This window comes from Triticum dicoccoides, chromosome 3A, assembly GCF_002162155.2.
Source record: "Triticum dicoccoides isolate Atlit2015 ecotype Zavitan chromosome 3A, WEW_v2.0, whole genome shotgun sequence".
Lineage (NCBI taxonomy): Eukaryota > Viridiplantae > Streptophyta > Magnoliopsida > Poales > Poaceae > Triticum > Triticum dicoccoides.
This window is the reverse complement of record NC_041384.1, coordinates 640,888,006-640,908,906: the sequence shown is the minus strand read 5'-3', so window position 1 is coordinate 640,908,906 and position 20,901 is coordinate 640,888,006.

Below are 20,901 nucleotides of genomic sequence, written 5' to 3'. Positions count from 1 at the left end.
TAATGATACGTAATTTCCCTACTCATGGTTTACATTTGTGGATGATTGTTCAAAAAATTTATGCCGGATTGAATTTTGCTTCTAGAAATCTTTTAAATTAGGCCGCGGGAGGCACTTTTATGGAAATCACTTTAGGAGAAGCTACTAAACTCCTAGATAATATTATGGTTAATTACTCTCAATGGCACACTAAAAGATCTACTAATAAAAAGGTGCATGCGATAGAAGAAATTAATGTTTTGAGTGGAAAGATGGATGAACTTATGAAATTATTTGCTAATAAGAGTGTTTCTTCTGATCCTAATGATATGCCCTTGTCTACTTTGATTGAGAATAATAATGAATCTACGTATGTGAATTTTGTTGGCAGGAACAATTTTGGTAACAACGCGTATAGAGGAAATTTTAATTCTAGGCCTTATCCTAGTAATCCCTCTAATAATTATGGTAATTCCTACAACAATTCTTATGGAAATTATAATAAGATGCCCTCTGATTTTGAATCTAATATTAAAGAATTTATTACTTCGCAAAAGAATTTTAATGCTAGATTGAAGAAAAATTGCTTAAGATTGATGATTTGGCTAGGAACGTTGATAGAATTGCTCTTGATGTTGATTCTTTGAAGCTTAGATCTATTACACCTAAGCATGATATCAATGAGTCCCTCAAAGCCATGAGAATTTACATTGATGAGTGCAAAGAAAGAACTGCTAGGATGCGTGCTAAGAAAGATGCCTTTATAAGAGCGTGTTCTTCTAGTTCCTTTGAAAATAAAGATGAAGATCTAAAAGTTATTGATGTGTCCCCTATTAAATCTTTGTTTTGCAATATGAATCTTGATAATGATGGGACTGAATATGATCCACCTTTACCTAGAAGGCATTCCAAGAATTCGGAATTTGTTGATCTTGATGCTAAAATTGATAAAAGTGGGATTGAAGAAATTAAAACCCTAGATGTTGCTAAACCCACTATTATGGATTTCAAGGAATTTAACTATGAAAATTGCTCTTTGATTGATTGTATTTCCTTGTTGCAATCCGTGCTAAATTCTCCTCATGCTTATAGTCAAAATAAAGCGTTTACTAAACATATCGTTGATGCCTTGATGCAATCTTATGAAGAAAAACTTGAATTGGAAGTTTATATCCCTAGAAAGCTTTACGATGAGTGGGAACCAACTATTAAAATTAAAATTAAAGATCATGAATGTTATGCTTTATGTGATTTGGGTGCTAGTGTTTCCACGATTCCAAAGACTTTGTGTGATTTGTTAGGTTTCCGTGATTTTGATGATTGCTCTCTAAACTTGCACCTTGCGGATTCCACTATTAAGAAACCTATGGGAAGAATTAATGATGTTCTTATTGTTGTAAATAGGAATTATGTGCCCGTAGATTTTATTGTTCTTGACATAGACTGCAATCCCTCATGTCCTATTATTCTTGGTAGACCTTTCCTCAGAACGATTGGTGCAATTATTGATATGAAGGAAGGAAATATTAGATTCTAATTTCCATTAAGAAAGGCATGGAACACTTTCCTAGAAATAAAATCAAATTACCTTATGAATCTATTATGAGAGCCACTTATGGATTGCCTACCAAAGATGGCAATACCTAGATCTATTCTTGCTTGTTATGCCTAGCTAGGGGCGTTAAACGATAGCGCTTGTTGGGAAGGAACCCAATTTTATTTTTATTCCTTTCTATTTTCTCCTGTTTAGTAATAAATAATTCATCTAGCCTCTGTTTTGGTTGTGTTTTTTGTTTTTAATTAGTGTTTGTGCCAAGTAGAACCGTTGGGAAGACTTGGGGAAAGTCTTGTTGAACTTGCTGTAAAAAACAGAAACTTTAGTGCTCACGAGAACTGCTGTCATTTTTATTTGGAGAGTGCTATTTAGTTAATTAGTTTTCAGATGATTAATAGATAAATTCCTCACGTCCATGAATTTATTTTAGAATTTTTGGGGTTCCAGATCTTGCGCTAGCTACAGATTACTACAGACTATTCTGTTTTTGACAGATTCTGTTTTTCGTGTGTTGTTTGCTTATTTTGACGAATCTATGGCTAGTAAAATAGTTTATAAACCATAGAGAAGTTGTAATACAGTAGGTATAACACCAATATAAATAAAGAATGAGTTCATTACAGTACCTTGAAGTGGTCTTTTATTTTCTTTCGCTAACGGAGCTCTCGAGATTTTCTACTTTAAGTTTTGTGTTGTGAAGTTTTCAAGTTTTGGGTAAAGATTTGATGGATTATGGAACAAGGAGTGGCAAGATCCTAATCTTGGGGATTCCCATGGCACCCCAAGATAATCTAAGGACACCTAAAAGCCAAAGCTTGGGGATGCCCCGGAAGGCATCCCCTCTTTCGTCTACTTCTATCGGTAACTTTCCTTGGAGCTATATTTTTATTCGCCACATGATATGTGTTTTGCTTGGAGCGTCTTGTATTATTTGAGGCTTTGCTTGTTAGTTTACCACAATCATCCTTGCTGTACACACCTTTTGAGAGATCCATACATGATTTGGAATTTGTTAGAATACTCTATGTGCTTCGCTTATATCTTTTGAGTTATATAATTTTGCTCTATTACTTCACTTATATCTTTTAGAGCACGGTGGTGGATTTGTTTTATAGAAACTATTGATCTCTCATGCTTCACTTTGATTATTTTGAGAGTCTTAAATAGCATGGTAATTTGCTTAAAATCCTAATATGCTTGGTATACAAGATTAATAATAAAACTTTCTTATGAGTGTGTTGAATATTATGATAAGTTTGATACTTGATAATTGTTTTGAGATATGAAGATGGTGATATTAAAGTCATGCTAGTTGAGTATTTGTGAATTTGATAAATACTTGTGTTGAAACTTGTGATTCCCGTAGCATGCATGTATGGTGAACCGTTATGTGATGAAGTCGGAGCATGATTTATTTTTTGATTGTCTTCCTTATGAGTGGCGGTCGGGGACGAGCGATGGTCTTTTCCTACCAATCTATCCCCCTAGGAGCATGCGCGTAATACTTTGCTTTGATAACTTGTAGATTTTTGCAATAAGTATATGAGTTCTTTATGAATAATGTTGAGTCCATGGATTATACGCACTCTCACCCTTCCACCTTTGCTAGCCTCTCTAAATACCGCGCACCTTTCGCCGGTATCATACACCCGCCATATACCTTCCTCAAAACAGCCACCATACCTACCTATTATGGCATCTCCATAGCCATTCCGAGATATATTGCCATGCAACTTTCCACCGTTCCGTTTATTATGACACACTCCATCATTGTCATATTGCTTAGCATGATCATGTAGTTGACATCGTATTTGTGGCAAAGCCACCATTCATAATTCTTTCATACGTGTCACTCATGAGTCATTGCATATCCCGGTACACCGCCGGAGGCATTCATATAGAGTCATATTTTGTTCTAAGTATCGAGTTGTAATTGTTGAGTTGTAAGAAAAATAAAAGTGTGCTGATCATGATTATTAGAGCATTGTCCCAGTGAGGAAAGGATGATGGAGACTATGATTCCCCCACAAGCCGGGATGAGACTCCGGACAAAAAATAAATAAAAGAGGCCAAAGAAGCCCAAATAAAAAAAGAGAAATAAAAGAGGCCATAAAAAAGAGAAAAGGCCCAAATAAAAAATGAGAGAAAAATAGAGAAGGGACAATGTTACTATCCTTTTACTACACTTGTGCTTCAAAGTAGCACCATGATCTTCATAGTAGAGAGTCTCTCATGTTATAACTTTCATATACTAGTGGGAATCTTTCATTATAGAACTTGGCTTGTATATTCCAATGATGGGCTTCCTCAAATTGCCCTAGGTCTTCATGAGCAAGCAAGTTGGATGCACACCCACTTAGTTTCTTTTTGAGCTTTCATATACTTATAGCTCTAGTGCATATGTTGCATGGCAATCCCTACTCACTCACATTGATATCTATTGATGGGCATCTCCATAGCCCGTTGATACGCCTAGTTGATGTGAGACTATCTTCTCCCTTTTTGTCTTCTCCACAACCACCACTCTATTCCACCTGTAGTGCTATATCCATGGCTCACGCTCATGTATTGCGTGAAGATTGAAAAAGTTTTGAGAATGTCAAAAGTATGAAACTATTGCTTGGCTTGTCATCAGGGTTGTGCATGATTTAAATATTTTGTGTGGTGAAGATAGAGCATAGCCAGACTATATGGTTTTGTAGGGATAACTTTCTTTAGCCATGTTATTTTGAGAAGACATGATTGCTTTGTTAGTATGCTTGAAGTATTATTATTTTTATGTCAATATTAAACTTTTGTCTTGAATCTTTCGGATCTGAATATTCATACCACAATTAAGAAGAATTACATTAAAATTATGCCAAGTAGCACTCCGCATCAAAATTCTGTTTTTATCATTTACCTACTCGAGGACGAGCAGGAATTAAGCATGGGGATGCTTGATACGTCTCCAATGTATCTGTAATTTTTGATTGCTCCATGCTATATTATCTACTATTTTGGACATTATTGGGCTTTATTATGCACTTTTATATTATTTTTGGGACTAACCTATTAACCGGAGGCCCAACCCAGAATTGTTGTTTTTTGCCTGTTTTAGGGTTTCGAACAAAAGGTATATCAAATGGAGTCCAAACGGAATGAAACCTTCGGGAACGTGATTTTCTCAACGAACAAGACCCGGGAGACTTGGACCCTACGTCAAGAAAGAAAAGAGGAGGCCACGAGGTAGGGGGGCGCGCCCACCCCCACCAGGCGTGCCCTCCACCCTCGTGGGCCCCCTGTTGCTCCACCGACATACTCCTTCCTCCTATATGTACCTACGTACCCCCAAACAATTAGATACGGAGCCAAAAACCTAATTCCACCGCAGCAACTTTCTGTATCCACGAGATCCCATCTTGGGGCCTATTCCGGAGCTCCGTCGGAGGGGGCATCGATCATGGAGGGCTTCTACATCAACACCATAGCCTCTCCGATGAAGTGTGAGTAGTTTACCTCAGACCTACGGGTCCATAGTTAGTAGCTAGATGGCTTCTTCTCTCTTTTTGGATCTCAATACAATGTTCTCCCCCTCTCTTGTGGAGAACTATTCGATGTAATCTTCTTTTTGCGGTGTGTTTGTTGAGACCGATGAATTGTGGGTTTATGATCAAGTCTATCTGTGAATAATATTTGAATCTTCTCTGGATTCTTTTATGTATGATTGGTTATCTTTGCAAGTCTCTTTGAATTATCAGTTTGGTTTGGCCTACTAGATTGATCTTTCTTGCAATGGGAGAAGTGCTTAGCTTTGGGTTCAATCTTGTGGTGTCCTTTCCCAGTGACAGTAGGGGCAGAAAGGCACGTATTGTATTGTTGCCATCGAGGATAACAAGATGGGGTTTTCTTCATATTGCATGAGTCTATCCCTCTACATCATGTCATCTTGCTTAAGGCGTCACTCTGTTTTTAACTTAATACTCTAGATGCATGCTGGATAGCGGTCGATGAGTGGAGTAATAGTAGTAGATGCAGGCAGGAGTCGGTCTACTTGTCTCGGACGTGGTGCCTATATACATGATCATACCTAGATATTCTCATAACTATGCTCAATTCTGTCAATTGCTCAATAGTAATTTGTTCACCCACCGTAGAATACTTATGCTCTCGAGAGAAGCCACTAGTGAAACCTATGGCCCCCGGGTCTATCTTTATCATATTGATCTCCTACTACTTAGTTATTTCCGTTGCTATTTACTTTGCCTTTATTTTACTTTGCATTTTTATCATAAAATACCAAAAATATTATCTTATCATATCTATCAGATCTCACTCTCGTAAGTGGCTTATAGGGACTGACAACCCCTATTTGCGTTGGTTGTTAGGATTTATTTGTTCTGTGCAGGTACGAGGGACTCGCGCATAGCCTCCTACTGGATTGATACCTTGGTTCTCAAAAACTGAGGGAAATACTTGTGCTACTTTGCTGCATCATCCCTTCCTCTTCGGGGAAAACCAACACAGTGCTCAAGAGGTAGTAGGTACTCTATTAAAAGGAGGCCTTAATATCCCTTAGTTTCCGATAGGACCCCGCTGCCACGGGAGGGTAGGACGAAAGATGTCATGCAAGTTCTTTTCCATAAGCATGTATGACTATATTCTGAATACATGCCTACTATTGTTGGGGAACGTAGTAATTTCAAAAAAATTCCTACGCACACGCAAGATCATGGTGATGCATAGCAACGAGAGGGGAGAGTGTGATCTACGTACCCATGTAGACTGGCAGCGGAAGCGTTAGCACAACGCGGTTGATGTATTCGTACGTCTTCATGGCCCGACCGATCAAGCACCGAAACTACGGCACCTTCGAGTTTTAGCACACGTTCAGCTCGATGACGATCCCCGGACTCCGATACAGCAAAGTGTCGGGGAAGAGTTCCGTCAGCACGACGGCGTGGTGACGATCTTGATGTTCTACCGTTGCAGGGCTTCGCCTAAGCACCGCTACAATATTATTGAGGATTATGGTGGAAGGGGGCACACGGCTAAGAATATGATCACGTGGATCAACTTCTGTCTATGGGGTGCCCCCTACCTCCGTATATAAAGGATCAAGGGGGGGTGCGGCCGTCCAGGAGGAGGGCGTGCCAGGAGGAGTCCTACTCCCACCGGGAGTAGGATTCCCCCCTTTCCTAGTTGGAATAGGATTCGGGAAGGGGGAAAGAGGAGAGAGAGAAGGAAGGGGGGCGCCGCCCCCCTCTCCTTGTCCTATTCGGACTAGGGGGGAGGGGCGTGCGGCCCAGCCCTGGCCACCTCTCCTCTCTTCCAGTAAGGCCCACTAAGGCCCATATACCTCCCGGGGGTTTCCGGTAACCTCCCGGTACTCTGGTAAAATCCCGATTTCATCCGGAACACTTCCGATATCCAAATATAGGCTTCCAATATATCAATCTTTATGTCTCGACCATTTCGAGACTCCTTGTCATGTCCATGATCACATCCGGGACTCCAAACAAACTTCGGTACATCAAAAAGCATAAACTCATAATATAACTGTCATCGAAACCTTAAGCATGCGGACCCTACGGGTTCGAGAACAATGTAGACATGACCGAGACACGTCTCCGGTTAATAACCAATAGCGGAACCTGGATGCTCATATTGGCTCCTACATATTCTACGAAGATCTTTATCGGTCAGACCGCATAACAACATACTTTGTTCCCTTTGTCATCGATATGTTACTTGCCCGAGATTCGATCGTCGGTATCTCAATACCTAGTTCAATCTCATTACCGGCAAGTCTCTTTAGTCGTTTCGTAATACATCATCTCGCAACTAACTCATTAGTTGCAATGCTTGCAAGGCTTATGTGATGTGCATTACCGAGAGGGCCCAGAGATACCTCTCCGACAATTGGAGTGACAAATCCTAATCTTGAAATACGCCAACCCAACATTTACCTTTGGCCTGTAGAGCTCCTTTATAATCACCCAGTTACGTTGTGACATTTGGTAGCACACAAAGTGTTCCTCCGGTAAACGGGAGTTGCACAATCTCATAGTCATAGGAACATGTATAAGTCATGAAGAAAGCAATAGCAACATACTAAATGATCGAGTGCTAAGCTAACGGAATGGGTCAAGTCAATCACATCATTCTTCTAATGATGTGATCTCGTTAATCAAATAACAACTCTTTGTCCATGGTTAGGAAACATAACCATCTTTGATTAACGAGCTAGTCAAGTAGAGGCATACTAGTGACACTCTGTTTGTCTATGTATTCACACATGTATTATGTTTCTGGTTAATACAATTCTAGCATGAATAATAAACATTTATCATGATATAAGGAAATAAATAATAACTTTATTATTGCCTCTAGGGCATATTTCCTTCAGTCTCCCACTTGCACTAGAGTCAATAATCTAGTTCACATCGCCATGTGATTCAACACTAATAGTTCACATCACCATGTGATTCAAAACCCATAATTCACATTGTCATGTGACCTATACCCAAAGGGTTTACTAGAGTCAGTAATCTAGTTCACATCGTTTATGTGATTAACACCCAAAGAGTACTAAGGTGTGATCATGTTTTGCTTGTGAGATAATTTTAGTCAACGGGTCTATCACATTCAGATCCGTAAGTATTTTGCAAATTCTATGTCTACAATGCTCTGCACGGAGCTACTCTAGCTAATTGCTCCTACTTTCAATATGTATCTAGATCGAGACTTAGAGTCATCCAGATCTGTGTCAAAACTTGCATCGACGTAACTTTTTACGACGAACCTCTTTGTCACCTCCATAATTGAGAAATATTTCCTTATTCCACTAAGGATAATTTTGACCGATGTCCAGTGATCTACTCTTAGATCACTATTGTACTCCCTTGCTTAACACAGTGTAGGGTATACAATAGATCTGGTACACAACATGGCATACTTTATAGAACCTATGGCTGAGGCATAGGGAATGACTTTCATTCTCTTTCTATCTTCTGCCATGGTCGGGCTTTGAGTCTTACTCAATTTCACACCTTGTAACACAACCCAGAACTCTTTCTTTGACCGTTCCAATTTTTGAAACATTTCAAAATATTGTCAAGGTATGTACTCATTGAAAAAAACTTATCAAGCGTCTTGATCTATCTCTATAGGTCTTGATGCTCAATATGTAAGCAGCTTCACCGAGGTTTTCTTTGAAAAAATCCTTTCAAACACTCCTTTATGCTTTGCAGAATAATTCTACATTATTTCCGATCAACAATATGTCATACACATATACTTATCAGAAATGTTGTAGTGCTCCCACTCACTTTCTTGTAAATACAGGCTTCACCGCAAGTCTGTATAAAACTATATGCTTTGATCAACTTATCAAAGCGTATATTCCAACTCCGAGATGCCTGCACCAGTCCATAGATGGATCGCTGGAGCTTGCACACTTTGTTAGCTCCCTTCGGATTGATAAAACCTTCTGGTTGCATCATATACAACTCTTCTTCTAGAAATCCATTCAGGAATGCAGTTTTGACATCCATCTGCCAAATTTCATAATCATAAAATGCGGCAATTGCTAACATGATTCGGACAGACTTAAGCATCGCTACGGGTGAGAAGGTCTCATTGTAGTCAATCCCTTGAACTTGCCGAAAACCTTTTGCGACAAGTCGAGCTTTTTAGACAGTAATATTACCGTCAGCGTCAGTCTTCTTCTTGAAGATCCATTTATTCTCAATTGCTTGCCGATCATTGGGCAAGTCAACCAAAGTCCATACTTTGTTCTCATACATGGATCCCATCTCAGATTTCATGGCTTCAAGCCATTTTGCGGAATCTGGGCTCACCATCGCTTCTTCATAGTTCATAGGTTCATCATGATCTAGTAGCATGACTTCCAGAACAGGATTACCGTACCACTCTGGCGCGGATCTCACTCTGGTTGATCTACGAGGTTCAGTAGTATCTTGTTCTGAAGTTTCATGATCATCATCATTAGCTTCCTCACTAACTGGTGTAGGTGTCACAGAAACAGGTTTCTATGATGTACTACTTTCCAATAAGGGAGTAGGTACAGTTACCTCGTCAAGTTCTACTTTCCTCCCACTCACTTCTTTCGAGAGAAACTCCTTCTCCAGAAAGTTTCCGAATTTAGCAACAAAAGTCTTGCCTTCGGATCTGTGATAGAAGGTGTATCCAATAGTTTCCTTTGGATATCCTATGAAGACACATTTCTCCGATTTGGGTTCGAGCTTATCAGGTTGAAGCTTTTTTACATAAGCATCGAAACCTCAAACTTTAAGAAACGACAGCTTAGGTTTCTTGCTAAACCATAGTTCATATGGTGTCATCTCAAACGGATTTAGATGGTGCCCTATTTAACGTGAATGTAGCTGTCTCTAATGCATAACCCCAAGACAATAGCGGTAAATCTGTAAGAGACATCATAGGTCGCACCATATCAAATAAAGTACGATTACGACGTTCGAACACACCATTACACTGTGGTGTTCCAGGTGGCGTGAGTAGTGAAACTATCTCACATTGTTTTAACTGAAGACCAAACTCGTAATTCAAATACTCTTCGCCATGATCAGATCGTAGAAACTTTATTTTCTTGTTACGATGATTTTCCACTTCACTCTGAAATTCTTTGAACTTTTCAAATGTTTCAGACTTATGTTTCATCAAGTAGATATACTCACATCTGCTCAAATTATCAGTGAAGAACAGAAAATAATGATACCTGTCGCGAGCCTCAATATTCATCGGACCATGTACATCAGTATGTATGATTTCCAACAAGTCTGTTGCTCGCTCCATTATTCCGAAGAACGGAGTCTTAGTCATCTTGCCCATGAGGCATGGTTCGCAAGCATCAACTGATTCATAATCAAGTGATTCCAAAAGCCCATCAGCATGGAGTTTCTTCATGCGCTTTACACCAATATGACCTAAACGGCAGTGCCACAAATAAGTTTGCACTATCATTATTAACTTTGCATCTTTTGGTTTCAATATTATGTTTATGTGCATCACTATTATCGAGATCCAACGAACTATTTTCATTGGGTGTGTAACCATATAAGGTTTTATTCATGTAAATAGAACAACAATTTATTCTCTTACTTAAATGAATAACCGTATTACAATAAACATGATCAAATCATATTCATGCTCAACGCAAACACCAAATAACACTTATTTAGGTTCAACACTAATCCCGAAAGTATAGGGAGTGTGCGATGATGATCATATCAATTTTGGAACCACTTCCAACACACATCGTTACTTCACCCTTAACTAGTCTCTGTTTATTCTGCAACTCCCGTTTCGAGTTACTAATCTTAGCAACTGAACTAGTATCAAATACCGAGGGGTTGCTATAAACACTAGTAAAGTACACATCAATAACATGTATATCAAATATACTTATGTTCACTTTGCCATCCTTTGTATCCGCCAATCACTTGGGGTAGTTCTGCTTCCAGTGACCAGTCCCTTTGCAGTAGAAGCACTTAGTCTCAGGCTTAGGATCAGACTTGGGCTTCTTCACTTGAGAAGCAACTTGCTTGCCGTTCTTCTTGAAGTTCCCCTTCTTCCCTTTGCCCTTTTCTTGAAACTAGTGGTCTTGTCAACCATCAACACTTGATGTTTTTCTTGATTTCTACCTTCGTTGATTTCAACATCATGAAGAGCTTGGGAGTTGTTTCCGTTATCCCTTGCATATTATAGTTCATCACGAAGTTCTACTAACTTGGTGATGGTGACTAGAGAATTCTGTCAATCACTATCTTATCTGGAAGATTAACTCCCACTTGATTCAAGCGATTGTAGTACCCAGACAATCTGAGCACATGCTCACTAGTTGAGCGATTCTCCTCCATCTTTTAGCTATAGAACTTGTTGGAGACTTCATATCTCTCAACTCAGGTATTTGCTTGAAATATTAACTTCAACTCCTGGAACATCTCATATGGTCCATGACGTTCAAAACGTCTTTGAAGTCCCGATTCTAAGCCATTAAGCATGGTGCACTAAACTATCAAGTATTCATCATATTGAGCTAGCCAAACGTTCATAACGTCTGCATCTGCTCCTGCAATAGGTCTGTCACCTAGCGGTGCATCAAGGACATAATTCTTCTATGCAGTAATGAGGATAAACCTCAGATCACGGATCCAATCCGCATCATTGCTACTAACATCTTTCAACACAATTTTCTCTAGGAACATATCAAAATGAACACAGAGAAGCAACAACACGAGCTATTGATCTATAACATAATTTGCAAAATACTACCAGGACTAAGTTCATGATAAATTTAAGTTCAATTTAATCATATTACTTAAGAACTCCCACTTAGATAGACATCCCTCTAATCCTCTAAGTGATTACGTGATCCAAATCAACTAAACCATGTCCGATCATCACGTGAGATGGAGTAGTTTCATTGGTGAACATCGCTATGTTGATCATATCTACTATATGATTCACGCTCAACCTTTCGGTCTCCATGTTCCGAGGCCATATATGTATATGCTTGGCTCGTCAAGTATAACCTGAGTATTCCGCGTGTGCAACTGTTTTGCACCCGTTGTATTTGAACATAGAGCCTATCACACCCGATCATCACGTGGTGTCTCAGCACGAAGAACTTTCGCAACGGTGCATACTCAGGGAGAACACTTCTTGATATTAGTGAGAGATCATCTTAAAATGCTACCGTCAATCAAAGCAAGATAAGATGCATAAAAGATAAACATCACATGCAATCAATATAAGTGATATGATATGGCCATCATCATCTTGTGCTTGTGATCTCCATCTTCGAAGCACCGTCATGATCACCATCGTCACCGGCGCGACACCTTGATCTCCATCGTAGCATCGTTATCGTCTCGCCAATCTTATGCTTCCACGACTATCGCTACCGCTTAGTGATAAAGTAAAGCATTACAGCGCAATTGCATTGCATACAATAAAGCGACAACCATATGGCTCCTGCCAGTTGCCGATAATTCGGTTACAAAACATGATCATATCATACAATAAAATTTAGCATCATGTCTTGACCATATCACATCACAACATGCCCTGCAAAAACAAGTTAGACGTCCTCTACTTTGTTGTTGCAAGTTTTTACGTGGCTGCTACGGGGTTAAGCAAGAACCAATTTTTCCTACGCATCAAAACCACAACGATAGTTTGTCAAGTTGGTGATGTTTTAACCTTCGCAAGGACCGGGTGTAGCCACACTCGGTTCAACTAAAGTTGGAGAAACTATCACCCGCTAGCCACCTCTGTGCAAAGCACGTCGGGAGAACCGGTCTCGTGTAAGCGTACGCGTAATGTCGGTCCGGGCCGCTTCGTCCAACAATACCGCCGAACCAAAGTATGACATGCTGGTAAGCAGTATGACTTATATCGCCCACAACTCACTTGTGTTCTACTCGTGCAAATAACATCAACACATAAAACCTAGGCTCGAATGCCACTGTTGGGGAACGTAGTAATTTCAAAAAAATTCCTACGCACACGCAAGATCATGGTGATGCATAGCAACGAGAGGGGAGAGTGTGGTCTACGTACCCTTGTAGACCGACAGCGGAAGCGTTAGCACAACGCGGTTGATGTAGTCGTACGTCTTCACGGCCTGACCGATCAAGCACTGAAACTACGGCACCTCCGAGTTTTAGCACACGTTCAGCTCGATGACGATCCCCGGACTCCGATCCAGCAAAGTGTCGGGGAAGAGTTCCGTCAGCACGACAGCGTGGTGACGATCTTGATGTTCTACCATAGCAGGGCTTCGCCTAAGCACCGCTACAATATTATCGAGGATTATGGTGGAAGGGGGCACCGCACACGGCTAAGAATATGATCACGTGGATCAACTTGTGTCTATGGGGTGCCCTCTGCCTCCGTATATAAAGGATCAAGGGGGGGTGCGGCCGGCCAGGAGGAGGGCGTGCCAGGAGGAGTCATACTCCCACCGGGAGTAGGATTCCCCCCCTTTCCTAGTTGGAATAGGATTCGGGAAGGGGGAAAGAGGAGAGAGAGAAGGAAGGGGGGAGCCGCCCCCCTCTCCTTGTCCTATTCGGACTAGGGGGAGGGGAGCGCGGCCCAGCCCTGGCCACCTCTCCTCTCTTCCACTAAGGCCCACTAAGGCCCATATACCTCTCGGGGGTTTCCGGTAACCCCCCGAAACTCTGGTAAAATCCCGATTTCATCCGGAACAGTTCCGATATCCAAATATAGGCTTCCAATATATCAATCTTTATGTCTCGACCATTTCGAGACTCCTCGTCATGTCCGTGATCACATCCGGGACTCCGAACAAACTTCGGTACATCAAAAAGCATAAACTCATAATATAACTGTCATCGAAACCTTAAGCGTGCGGACCCTACGGGTTCGAGAACAATGTAGACATGACCGAGACACATCTCCGGTCAATAACCAATAGCGGAACCTGGATGCTCATATTGGCTCCTACATATTCTACGAAGATCTTTATCGGTCAGACCGCATAACAACATACTTTGTTCCCTTTGTCGTCGGTATGTTACTTGCCCGAGATTCGATCGTCGGTATCTCAATACCTAGTTCAATCTCGTTACCGGCAAGTCTCTTTACTCGTTTCGTAACACATCATCTCGCAACTAACTCATTAGTTGCAATGCTTGCAAGGCTTATGTGATGTGCATTACCGAGAGGGCCCAGAGATACCTCTACGACAATCGGAGTGACAAATCCTAATCTCGAAATACGCCAACCCAACATTTACCTTTGGAGACACCTGTAGAGCTCCTTTATAATCACCCAGTTACGTTGTGACGTTTGGTAGCACACAAAGTGTTCCTCCGGTAAACGGGAGTTGCATAATCTCATAGTCATAGGAACATGTATAAGTCATGAAGAAAGCAATAGCAACATACTAAATGATCGAGTGCTAAGCTAACGGAATGGGTCAAGTCAATCACATCATTCTTCTAATGATGTGATCTCGTTAATCAAATAACAACTCTTTGTCCATGGTTAGGAAACATAACCATCTTTGATTAACGAGCTAGTCAAGTAGAGGCATACTAGTGACACTCTGTTTGTCTATGTATTCACACATGTATTATGTTTCCGGTTAATACAATGCTAGCATGAATAATAAACATTTATCATGATATAAGGAAATAAATAATAACTTTATTATTGCCTCTAGGGCATATTTCCTTCAACTATTACATTGACGAACTGGAGCTAGTTATGTGTCACCCTATGTTATAACTATTACATGAGGAATCGCATCTGACATAATTATCCATCACTAATCCATTGCCTACGAGCTTTTCATATATTGTTCTTCGCTTATTTACTTTTCCGTTGCTACTATTACAATCACTATAAAACCAAAACTGCTACCATTACTTTTTCCACCATTACCACTACTATCATATTACTTTGCTACTAAATACCTTGCTGCAGATATTAAGTTTCCAGGTGTGGTTGAATTGACAACTCAGCTACTAATACTTGAGAATATTCTTTGGCTCCCCTTGTGTCGAATCAATAAATTTGGGTTGAATACTCTACCCTCGAAAACTGTTGCGACCCCCTATACTTGTGGGTTATCAATCGGTATTATGAGTTTATGTGTTTTGATGTACCGAAGGTAGTTCGGAGTCACGGATGAGATCACGGACATGACGAGGAGTCTCGAAATGGTCGAGACATAAACATTGATATATTGGAAGACTATTCGGACATCAGAATAGTTCCAAGGTGTATCGGGTATATTGTCACAATTGTTGTAGGGGAAACGAGGAAAGTTTCTGATGCAAGAATCACTAGCATACATTTTCCTATACTATGTTACTTTGCAATATTTGCTAGTAGATGCTTAATTGGTCGCGAGAACTGTGGAAATCTTAGTGCCCCAGATATTGTTATTTTGCGCCATACTTTGTTTCGTGATACTACTTTTAGTTTAGGCGTTATTGTTGCTAAACGGTTAAATCTGAACCATACAAAGGGTCCTGTCTTGGGAGGCATCTTCGCCTCGCGCCTTGCTGAACACATTAACACACCTATTAGTCATAATGAGAAAGAGGAAAATTTGTTGCCTCATATTTTGCTAGATTATAAGAGCATGGTAGCACATGATTTTATTGTTAAGCATACGAAGAAGATGCTTAACTATAGATTGATATTTGATAAGAAACACTTTGAGACTATTACCTTGCCTACTCCCTATTTGTTCAACATATTTTCAGGCATGTACCTTGTTTTGTCGGAGGCCGTTCAGGCATACCAGAGCCTGACATCAGCTCCAGAGCCGAAGCCACTATCTGATCCTCACTGTCAGTCTGTTTATCAGTGGGATCCGGAGGAGATCGCCAACCAGTGGCACCCTGAAGACCCTCCTTAGTACACCGGAGAGGGCAGTTTTGATCCGTGCGCATAGACCAACTTAGGCCATAAGCCTAAGCTTGGAGGAGTACGCATTTCTCACCGACATTACATTCATGTTCACACACTCATGCCAGTTGTCGGTGCTCATACTTTTTCATTGTATCATCCATGCTAGTTTATTTTCTTTTTAAGCTTTCTTCTTGTGTGTTTGGAAAACCTTAAGAAAAACCAAAAAATTAGTTGTAGCTTTTAGCTAGTTTATTTTCCATGCTTGTACTAGTAGTAATTAAAAATAAAACCCAAAAAGATTTATCGCTCTTCTTTTGCTTGTTGGGAGCTTTCCATGTAAATAGTTTTGTTTCTTTTCTTTTCTTTGGGGGTCGAGAGGAGAAGACCATAATGAAAATGTTGAGTGGCTCTCATGTGCATTATTGTTGATTTAACGAGAAGCCCATATTACCTTGTCTTCTCCTGTATATTCAATGCTTGCAGATTCCAGCTTAGTCCAATGCATGTGCACTATTATTATTATCCACACTATTCGGTTGTGCAAGTGAAAGGCAATAATGATGATATATGATGAACTGATTGAGATGAGAAAAGCTGGTATGAACTCGACCTCTCTTGTTTTTGTAAATATGATTAGTTCATCGTTCCTGATTCAGACTATTATGAATGAAACATGTTTGCAATGACAATTAGAGATTATAGTTTCTTATGCCATGCTTAATTAGCTATGAGTTTATAATGGTTTACCTTGTGTGCCAACATGCTATTAAAATGGTTGTGATGTGATATGATAGGGAGGTATCCTCCTTTGAACGATTCGAGTGGCTTGACTTGGCACATGTTCACGCATGTACTTGAAACAAAATCAACATACCCTCCATGATATTTATGTTCATGGTGAATTATATCGTACTCATGCTTGCATTCAGTGTTGATTAATTTTAATGCATGTTCATGACTGTAGTCGCTCTCTAGTTGGTCACTTCCCAGTCTCTTTCTAGCCTTCACTTGTACTAAGCGGGAATACTGCTTGTGCATGCAACTCCATAAACCCCAAAGTTATTCCACATGAGTCCACCATACCTTCCTATATACGGTATCTACCTGCCGTTCCAAGTAAATTTGTATGTGCCAAACTCTAAACCTTCAAATAAAAATTATGTTTTGTATGCTCGAATAGCTCATGTATCAACTAGGATTGTCTGTATCTTCCATGCTAGGCGGGTTATTCTCAAGAGGAGTGGACTCTGCTCCTCACTCATGAGAAAATGGCTGGTCACCGGGATGCCCAGTCCCATGCTCAATCAAATCAAAATAATTGCAAACAAAACTCCCCTGGGATTGTTGTTAGTTGGAGGCACCCGTTGTTTCGGGAAAGCCATGGATTGATGCTTGTTGATGGTGGGGGAGTATAAACTTTACCATTCTGCTTGGGAACCGCCTATAATGTGTGTAGCATGGAAGATATCAAGATCTCTCGGTTGTTATGTTGACAATGAAAGTATACCGCTCAAAATATTATTCATCTCTATTTCAAAATCGAGCTCTGGCACCTCTATAAATCCATGCTTCCCTCTGCAAAGGGCCTATCTATTTACTTTTATGCTGAATCATCACCCTCTTATTAAAAAGCACCAGTTGGAGAGCACCGCTGTCATTTGCATGTATTATTATTAGTTTACATTGAGTATGACTTGACTGGATCTCTTGTACCATGAATTACAATTTCCAGTCAGTCCTTGATCTTCAGGGGTGCTCTACATTTATGTTTTGCGGTCTCAGAAAGGGCTAGCGAGATACCATCTTGTTATATCATATTATGATTGTTTTGAGAAAGTGTTGTCATCCGAGATTTATTATTATTGCTCGCTAGTTGATTATGCCATTGATATGAGTAAACATGAGACCTAATTGTTATTGTGAATATGGTTAGTTCATAATCTTTGTTGAAAACTTGAATGCTGGCTTTAAATATTTACAACAACAAGAGCAAACAGAGTTTGTAAATTTTTTCTTTATCACTTTCAGTTTATCAACTGAATTGCTTGAGGACAAGCAAAGGTTTAAGCTTGGGGGAGTTGATACGTCTCCATCGCATCTACTTTTCCAAACACTTTTGCCCTTGGTTTGGACTCTAACTCGCATTATTTGAATGGAACTAACCCGGACTAATGCTATTTTCAACAGAATTGCCATGGTGTTATTTTTGTGCAGAAATAAAAGTTCTTCAAATGACCTAAAAATCAACGGAGATTATTTTTGGAATATATAAAAAATACTGGCGAAAGAATCAAGGCCAGGGGGGCCACACCCTGTCCATGAGGGTGGGGGCGCGCCTATACCCCCTGGGCGCGCCCCCTGCCTCGTGGGCCCCCTGGTGCTCCTTCGACCTCAACTCCAACTCTATATATTCATGTTTGGGGAGAGAAAAATAAGAGAGAAGGATTCATCGCGTTTTATGATACGGAGCCGCCGCCAAGCCCTAATCTCTCTCGGGAGGGCTGATCTGGTGTCCATTCGGGGCTCCGGGGAGGGGAATCCGTCATCATCAACCTTCCTCCATCACCAATTTCATGATGCTCACCGCCGTGCGTGAGTAATTCCATCAAAGGCTTGCTGGACGGTGATGGGTTGGATGAGATTCATCATGTAATCGAATTAGTTTTGTTAGGGTTTGATCCCTAGTATCCACTATGTTCTGAGATTGATGTTGCTATGACTTTGCTATGCTTAATGCTTGTCACTAGGGCCCGAGTGCCATGATTTCAGATCTGAACCTATTATGTTTTCATGAATATTTGTGAGTTCTTGATCCTATCTTGCAAGTCTATAGTCACCTATCGGGATACTTACCAGTGATGACCGTAGTTTGAGGAGTTCATGTGGTCACTATGTGTTAATGCTTTGGTCCGGTACTCTATTAAAAGGGGGCCTTAATATCCCTTAGTTTCCTATAGGACCCCGCTGCCATGGGAGGGTAGGACAAAAGACGTCATGCAAGTTCTTTTCCATAAGCACGTATGACTATATTCGGAATACATGCCTACTATTACATTGACGAACTGGAGCTAGTTCTGTGTCACCCTATGTTATAACTATCGCATGAGGAATCGCATCCGACATAATTATCCATCACTGATCCATTGCCTACGAGCTTTTCATATATTGTTCTTCGCTTATTTACTTTTCTGTTGCTACTGTTACAATCACTATAAAACCAAAACTGCTACCGTTACTTTTGCCACCATTACCACTACTGTCATATTACTTTGCTACTAAATACCTTGCTGCATATATTAAGTTTCCAGGTTTGGTTTAATTGACAACTCAGCTGCTAATACTTGAGAATGTTCTTTGGCTCCCCTTGTGTCGAATCAATAAATTTGGGTTGAATACTCTACCCTTGAAAACTGTTGCGATCCCCTATACATGTGGGTTATCAATCAGTATTATGAGTTTATGTGTTTTGATGTACCGAAGGTAGCTCTGAGTCCCGGATGAGATCACAGACATGACAAGGAGTCTCGAAATGGTCGAGACATAAACATTGATATATTGGAAGACTATATTCAGACATCGGAATAGTTCCGAGGTGTATCGGGTATTTTCCGGAGTACCGGGGGGGTACCGGAACCCCCCGGGGGGTTATTGGTCCTCATGGGCATATTCGTGGAAGAGAGGAGGCAGGCCAAGGCAGGGAGCGCGCCCCCCTAGCCCAAACCAAACTGGACTAGGGGGTCGGCCCCCCTTTCCTTCTCTCCTCCCTCACCTTCCCCCTTCTCCTTGTTGGAATAGGAAGGGGGGGGGGCGAATCCTACTTGGAGTAGGATTGCCCCCCCATGGCGCGCCTCCTCCCCTTGGCCGGCCTCCTCCTCCCCCCTTATATACGTGGGAGGGGGAAACCCAAAGACACATAAAAGTTTCTCTTAGCCGTGTGCGGTGCCCCCTCCATAGAAACACACCTCGGTCATATCGTTGCAGTGCTTAGGTGAAGCCCTGCACCGGTAACTTCATTATCACCATCACCACGCCGTCGTGCTGACGAAACTCTCCCTCGACCTCAACTGGATCAAGAGTTCGAGGGACATCACCGAGCTGAACGTGTGCAGATTGCGGAGGTGACGTACGTTCGGTACTTGATCGGTTGGATCGCGAAGACGTTCGACTACATCAACCGCGTTGCTTAAACGCTTCCGCTTTCGGTCTATGAGGGTATGTAGACACACTCTCCCTCTCATTGCTATGCATCTCCTAGACAGATCTTGCATGATCATAGCAAAAAAAATTGAAATACTGCGTTCCCCAACAATATGAGCATCCAGGTTCCGCTATTGGTTATTGACCGGAGATGTGTCTCGGTCATGTCCACATAGTTCTCGAACCTGCAGGGTCCGCACGCTTAACGTTCGATGACGATTTGTATTATGAGTTATGTGATTTGATGTACCGAAGTTTGTTCAGAGTCCCGGATGAGATCACGGACATGATGAGGAGTCTCGAAATGGTCGAGACATAAAGATTCATATATTGGAAGCTTACATTCGGACACCGGAATGGTTCTGGTTGTTTCGGATGAGTTTTGGAGTATCGGGGGTTACTGGAACCCCCTTCGGGGAGTTATTGGGCCTCATGGGCCTATTGGTGGAAGAGAGGAGGTAGGCCAAGAGGTAGCGCGTGCCCTTCCTAGCCAAACCGAATTGGACTAGGGCTAGGGGGGCCGCCCCCCTTTCCTTCTCTTCTCCTATTCCTTCCCCCCTTCTCCTTGTGGAAGTAGGAAGGGGGGCGAATCCTACTTGGAGTAGGATTCCCCCCCCCCCTTGGGCGCGCCAACCCTGGACGGCCTCCTCCTCCCTCCCCCCTTTATATACGTGGGAGGGGGCACCCCATAGACACACAAGTTGATCTTTAGCCGTGTGCGGTGCCCCCCTCCATGGTTTTACACCTCGGTTATATTG